We start from the raw sequence: 7,045 nt of genomic DNA, 5'->3' as shown, positions 1-7,045 counted from the left end.
CAGCGAAGTTCACGAATGACTCCTTGATGTTTTGCATATTTTGTTTTAATTTTTAGCCACGATTTTGACTTAATATAAAAGCAGTAGCAGAATGATTAGCACTGCATGATTGTTTTTATCTAGTGCTTCATGTTGGAGAATTGCATTAATTGAAAAAATCTTATTTTATTTCAGCCTTAGCTGAGCAAATTTATCCTAATTCTGAGCCATCATCAGATCTTTGAGTCAACTCCCCTTTTTCTAATGTAAACTATAGCATTCACAAAAGTTAATACACGATGAATATACAATGAAAAATTAATTGCCGAACTTGCATACCTTCGGTTGCGTAGATGAGACTCTGCCCAGGGACCTAGATCGGAAAGGGTAAGGGGAACTAATAACATAAAGATTTAGAAGGATAATTAAGATCCAGTGACCTTCTATACAGAGGCGGTGACAATGTGGGGGAGGTCAATTCCCCCCCATTGGCAAGAAGTTGAGAATTTCTTCGGCAAAAGTGTTTATTGCTTCGGAATAGCGGTGTGACGGTAGGGTTGTGGTGAATAGCTATCCTCGCGCATTATATATCGCTACAGGGTATTAACAGATATAATAATTTAAGAATCTTACAGGCATTGTATTACGAACAATCGAAATATTAGAGTAATAATTTTGTGGTGAAACCAATCTCTCCATGAGCAGATGTCTAACGGATTTCTTGTTTCTGGTGAGTACGCTAAAACGATGTAAGATACGAGGTGTAAAAAAAGTGTATAGATTTTAATCAGAATGATTCCTTGGTGTTTTATTTTTGAAGATAAAATTTTAACAACCATCTGATAACCGCAATTAATTTCCCATAATTTAAGTTGGCATAATGAGAAGTTCGGCAAGAAGTCGAAAAGGCAACAAATGAATAAAGTGTCACATTTTTCGATTATTCTTGTGTCCACTAAGAAATCAATGCAACGTTAACGTCAGATATTCAAACTATAACTTGTACTGCATTTGGCAGAAGAACAGATGAGATGACAAGGGAATAAGTTGTCGCATTTTACAGGCTATTCTTTGTAGATGGATGCCAGCAACACGATCCCATTTAATTTTCATCATTGGTCCTATGAGACTTTCAAATTCACCCTATATCGCCAACGTTTACTTTAGACTCAAGTCAAAACTGAAATTTCTCCATACACTCAATACTAAAAATTTGACATTGTTAAACTATTATTTTTCTATTTTTTCGAATTTGCGCAAAATTTGGCAAAAATATTGGTGACATTTTGATTTTTTTAAATTCCAAAAATCTAAGATTTAGCCAATAGTTAACGAGATAGTGATTTTCATTGATGTCGCTTAGTTCAAACATGATTGAAGATAATCAAGATTCCGTCATTAATGAAATCACAATTTCTTGTTGGCAATGAGTTATCGCCTTTTTGAAAGACCAATCCTGCATTGTGGTCTCTACAGCTTGAGGCACAATTTTGCGTTGGCCAGAATTACTGTTGAAGATACCAAATATAATTATTTATTTCTAGGCCGGGATAGCCTGGTTGGTAGGGCGTTGGATTCGCTCTTCTATGTGTGTGGGTTTGAACACCGGCGGCCGAAGACTCTCCGTGTGTGTGGTGGGTGACGCATGAATAAATCTGCCGTGGTCACAAAGTCCTCCGAGTCATGTCGAGAATAATACCACTGGGGGCACTTGATCAGGGGTGATCGTTCTTTGATTCAGGCCTAAATTTCGATATGTGGATGAGTGAATGAAATGCATGAATGAAGGCCGCTCCATAAAAAGGGTTGCGACGTGTGTGTAGCTAAGCCGTACTCTTGGTCCTAGATGGCGCTACTGAAAAACAAGAGACGCACCCTTGGCTTAAAATCACTGACTTCTAAAGTCAGTGGGCTTGTCTATGACAAGTGTCATTAGAACAATTCAATTTCTGCAGCTGATTCTGATATTTTAAATTCTGTTAGTGACATAATCTTAAAACCGCACGATAATGATAAATATACTACTTAAAAAAACGTTTGATTGAATTACATTCCGAGAGTGAGGCTTCAAAAATTCGTAACTCTTATAAGGATTGGAGATTGGCGACTAGAAGTCATCTCCAGAAGCCAGTACGCAATAAGCAAGAAGAAGGCTTTTGCTGGTGATACTGTTGGTGAACCACTATTAAAATCTCTTCGGTTAGGTAGACTTCCAAACGGCAACCAAACGATCTTAGTTGCTTTGAGAGAAGATTTGGGTGGTTTGGCATTCATCGCAGATAAAATTAGTGATTTGACAAACCATTCAAATATTAATACTGTTCAAGGTACATCTTCAAGTTCCGATACACGAGTTGCTCAATTTGAAAAGCAAGTCGCTCAACTAACTACATTGGTTGGCGAGTTTACTTGAACAATATGTCAGACAAGTTCGACAAATAAAAACAGGCAGTTTAACTACGGATGCAGCTGCTCTCGACACCGATTACGAAACCTTCAAATGGTATCTGCTTTTATCCTACTAATTTTAGTAAAAATGAAAAAAAAAAAAAAAAAAAAAAAAAATGCAATTTACTTTGAACTTTTAACTCTAAAGAAAATTAAATGGGCGATCGTCCACTGACCCATCAGGGGCATTCGACCGCCAGATAAATCGATTCATGTTGGCCGATAAAATTAGTAAATTAAAATTTTTAGTGGATACTGGGGCAGACGTATCGGTTTTGTCGAAACGTTATTCTAAAAAAGACGATTCCTCAAATGAGTTACTCCTTATGACCGATAATGGAACGAAAATACCGACTTTGGGTCGAATGCTTCTGACATTAGATTTGAATTTGCGTCGAACCTTTACTTGGTCTTTCAAAATTGTGAATGCTAACCAATTAACGTTTTGAAAAACTATAGTATTTTGGTGGATGTTAAAAGTGGAAATTTGATTGATGGCATAACTAAATTAACTACTCAAGGCAAATAAATACACAGACACCAATTCACTAATTTCTGGTATATCAATATTGCTTGGTGATTCAGAATTCTATGGGATTTTATCGCAGTTCCCAGAACTCGCCAATTCATCTCAACCAACTAAAAACAATAAATCAACTGAAATTCATCTATTTATTGAAACGACTGGTCAGCCAGTATTTTTGAGACCTCGTCGTTCATCTCCCGAGTTGCTTAAAATTACGAGTCAGAAATTTCTAATGTCTCAAGGGATAGTGCATCCTTCTAGCAGCCCTTGGGCAAGTCCTCTACACATTGTAAAAAAAATTTAACGTTGAATGGAGACCTTGTCGTGATTTCCATCGTTTTAATGCAATTAATTACCATTCCTGATAGGTATCTAGTACCTCATATCCAAGATTGCACTCAAATTTTTCCAATAAAACCATTTTTTCCACTCTAAATTTGATGAGTGCTTATCAGTAAATATCGGTTAATTCGACTGAAATACCAGTTATTACCATTTCATTTTGTCTTTTCGAATATATTTTTATGCTCTTTGGGTTACGAAACGTCGGCCAAACTTTGAAACGCTACATACGTCAAGTTTTGGCTAACTTGAATTTCTGTGTTTCGACGATACATCGAACGACGATGAGGAAATTAAACAGCAGTTAAATCAAGTATTTGAACGATTTTCACAACATGATTTAAAACTCAACCCTTTGAAATGTGTTTTTGGACAAATGTCAATAAAGATTTTGAGATGTCTGATCATATTCGAAGGTATCTAATCTCTACCAGAGAAAGTTGGTAGAGGTCTCAATTTTCAAAATCTCAAAATATTTCTGATCTTAAGCGTTATTTGGCAATCTAATTTTTATCTTCGTTTTTTGCCTAATGCAAACAGAAACAAATTTATTTACATGAACTTTAAAAAAATTCAAAAAGGGCGATAAGTGATAGGTTTCTTGGACACACGTCTTTTTGAAGCTTTCAAGAAATGCAAAGCTGACATTGCTAAGGCTACTTTGACTTTTCATGCGTTTTATCAACAATTATCCATCATGGTTGATGTTTTTGACTTAGCTATTGGAGCCGTCCTTCAAAAACCACTTTCATTTTTTTTCGCGAACTTTCACCTTCTGAACGTAAGTTTAGTACATATGATAAAGAAGTTTTGGTGATATATGCAACATAAAACGTTTCCAATACTTAATGGAAGGTCAAAATTTCATAATATTTACTGACAATCAACTTCTAATATTTGCGTTTACTAAAAAAATCAGTTAAAAAAATTCTTCTCAGAAATATGATGAAATATCTTCAGAATTTCTTTATAGTTGTCTCAGAACTAGAACTCTTCAAGCTGTTTTTTTTTCAAACTCAATGACATCCAATAAATTATCGATTACTTCTTCAAGAACTGAAACACCAATCATGGTAGACTGAAAATTATCGCGACCGATTACATTCCTCGAATTCTTAAATTTTTTGAACATCAGTTTTTCAGACCCTGTTGAAAATCCGCCTGAATAATAGTAACAAGATAATAGTAAGCCATCCAGAAAATTTTTTTGCCCATCTTTCCATATGATTCTTTTTATAACTTTGTTTGTTTACTGAATTTCATTAAACCCCCAACATATTATTTGATCTAGAATTTTAAATCCAGGATTCTAGTGTCTGAACAATAGAAGTAACTTTCACCTCTCCTTTTCTTGATGGGAATTTTGATTTTGAAAGAAACTGGCAGATGCCTTAAACAGGAAACAAAAATTGGTAATCAATTAAAAGTTGCACTAACTACAAGGCCTTCTAAAATCTTTTTATCATAATGAGAACTGAGAAGGACAATCATCTGAGAATTCATTTTTTACTTCTACTAAGATTAGAAGTATTCTAAGAAATATTTCTTATATTAATATTAGAAGTATGCTAACGGAACTTTGTAGAATTATTATTATTATTATTATTTGAATTTTGAAGAATTTCTGTGTTTTAGATCTCTTTGAATCCGGGTAATATTTTTTGATTCTGAAAGTAACTATTAAAGTTCCGAGGGTTGGAACTTAAATAGTGGCAACTATTTATTTACATAGAATACAAAAGGGATTCATGTCACCATGTTTTACAGTCCTTCAATATAGTCGCCAGCATTGTGCACAACGCGTTTCCAACGATGTGGAAGTCGCAGAACACCTGTAGCTGCGCCTGTTCTATTGATAATTCGAATGGACCGGTCTACTGCCGCAAGAATCTCTGGAACAGTTTTGAAGCGAATGCCACGAAGTGGTTAATTCATTTAAGGAATTAAGTGAAAGTCATAAGGGCTTAGATCTGGGGAGTATGGTGGATGGTAAAGTACTTCCCAGCCCCATCGATCGAGCAAATCAATCATAGCTTGCGCTGCATGCGGCTGAGCATTGTCATGCAAAATGACAAGGACGTTCTGCAGAAAGTGTCGCCGTTTTTTTCTCAAAGCTGGTCTGAGATGATGCTCCAAAAATGAGCAATAATACTGCACATTGACGGTCTGCTGTGGGGGAACGGTTTGAGTTAGGATACCATCATAGTCGTACCCGAGAATTAGAATAACTTTCACATTTCTGGGGTTCTGAAGAAATTTCAAACTTCGTGGTGACCCGTAATGACGCCATTCGTTTGATTGGCGTTTCAGTTTTGGCTGGTACGATCTGCCCCAAGTCTCATCCAGCGTAATGATACGGCGTAAAAAAGCCTCTCCTTCGCGCTCATGGCGCTCCAGGTGGGTTCGAGCAGCAACGTATCGTTGCCATTTCTGCATTTCCATCAAATGATGTGGAACCCATCGTGAAGCAATTTTTCTCATGCTCAGGCGTTCCTTCAGAATATGCAGCACAGTCGTATGCGCAAATCCTGTCGGGCCAGCTCACGAATGGTTTGGCATCGATCACTGTCCATTAGTGCGGCAACAGCATGCACTTCTGCTTCGCTGATACTAGAACGACCTGACCGATGCATGTCTGCATCGGCCACAGTTGAAACTGTGGCCATTTAATACGTGCCTCAACTTAATAAAGGCATATTCACAAAGCAAAATATAAGAAATTTAAATGTCTAGTCAAAATAGAAAATATATATACTTGATTAGTATATATCTTTAATTTGGAATAAGATTGTCCCCATACAGAAGAAAAAAAACCCTATAACTAGAGAAACTTGTGAAGTCTACTTATTTCCAAAAAGATTTATAAACCGTCAACTGTTTCAGGCAGTAAATATTGAAAGTAATTAAGAGACATTTTGTCTCGTCTACATGATTTGTTCTCATGTAAAAGAAATCCTTTAAAAATTCATATTTTAATTCTTTTTTTTTTAAAAAATAAGAGATGCGTGTCTATCAATCTTGAAAGCACTTCACCTTTACTCAATTCAAATTTTAAATGAATTCTCAGTTAGTTCGGCACACAAAAAGAAAACACGTAAGGATACCAAAATAATGCGAGTTAAATTTGAATAGAGGCTTGAATGACTCCTTATTTTAAAATGACGTTTCAGGCACATGCCTAATATTGATTAAAGTTTGATATTTAAACCTTCATGTTAAAGTAGCAATCAATTCATTTGGATACCTTCAGGAGTACTTATTTGTGATAAAAATCTTAGTATTTAAAGGCGATTTGGGAGGTTTCTTTTTTATGTGAAAACTCATCGTCTTTAAATATGACATCAGTGATCACTGTCCTCATCCCAGATGATGATTCCTAAATACGTCATCAATGGTCACCCGATCTTCACCCCCCCCGAATTTTGAAAGAATTTCAAAATAAAATTTTTGATAAAACTTCTGCTTCAACAACTAGAGCAATTTCATTAATTTTATGAACCTCGGTGGCCTGGTGGTAAGGTCTCGCCTTCAGAACCGGAGGGTTTCAGTTCTAAGACCCGATTAAACCGAAGAACCATCGTGTAAGCGAATCTGATGCACGTTAAATCCGTTGTCGCTGGTGTGTGGAAGTTTGGAGAGGGGGGTTCCAGCTCAGGTGTCGCCCTCGTCATCTAACAGCGGTTGAAAATTAGGAGATCTATCCCAAAATAGCCCTAGTTTTGCTTTAAAAATGGGTCGTTATATAACTAA

This window comes from Argiope bruennichi, chromosome 7 (assembly GCF_947563725.1).
Source record: "Argiope bruennichi chromosome 7, qqArgBrue1.1, whole genome shotgun sequence".
NCBI lineage: Eukaryota > Metazoa > Arthropoda > Arachnida > Araneae > Araneidae > Argiope > Argiope bruennichi.
This window is presented reverse-complemented; position numbering follows the sequence as displayed.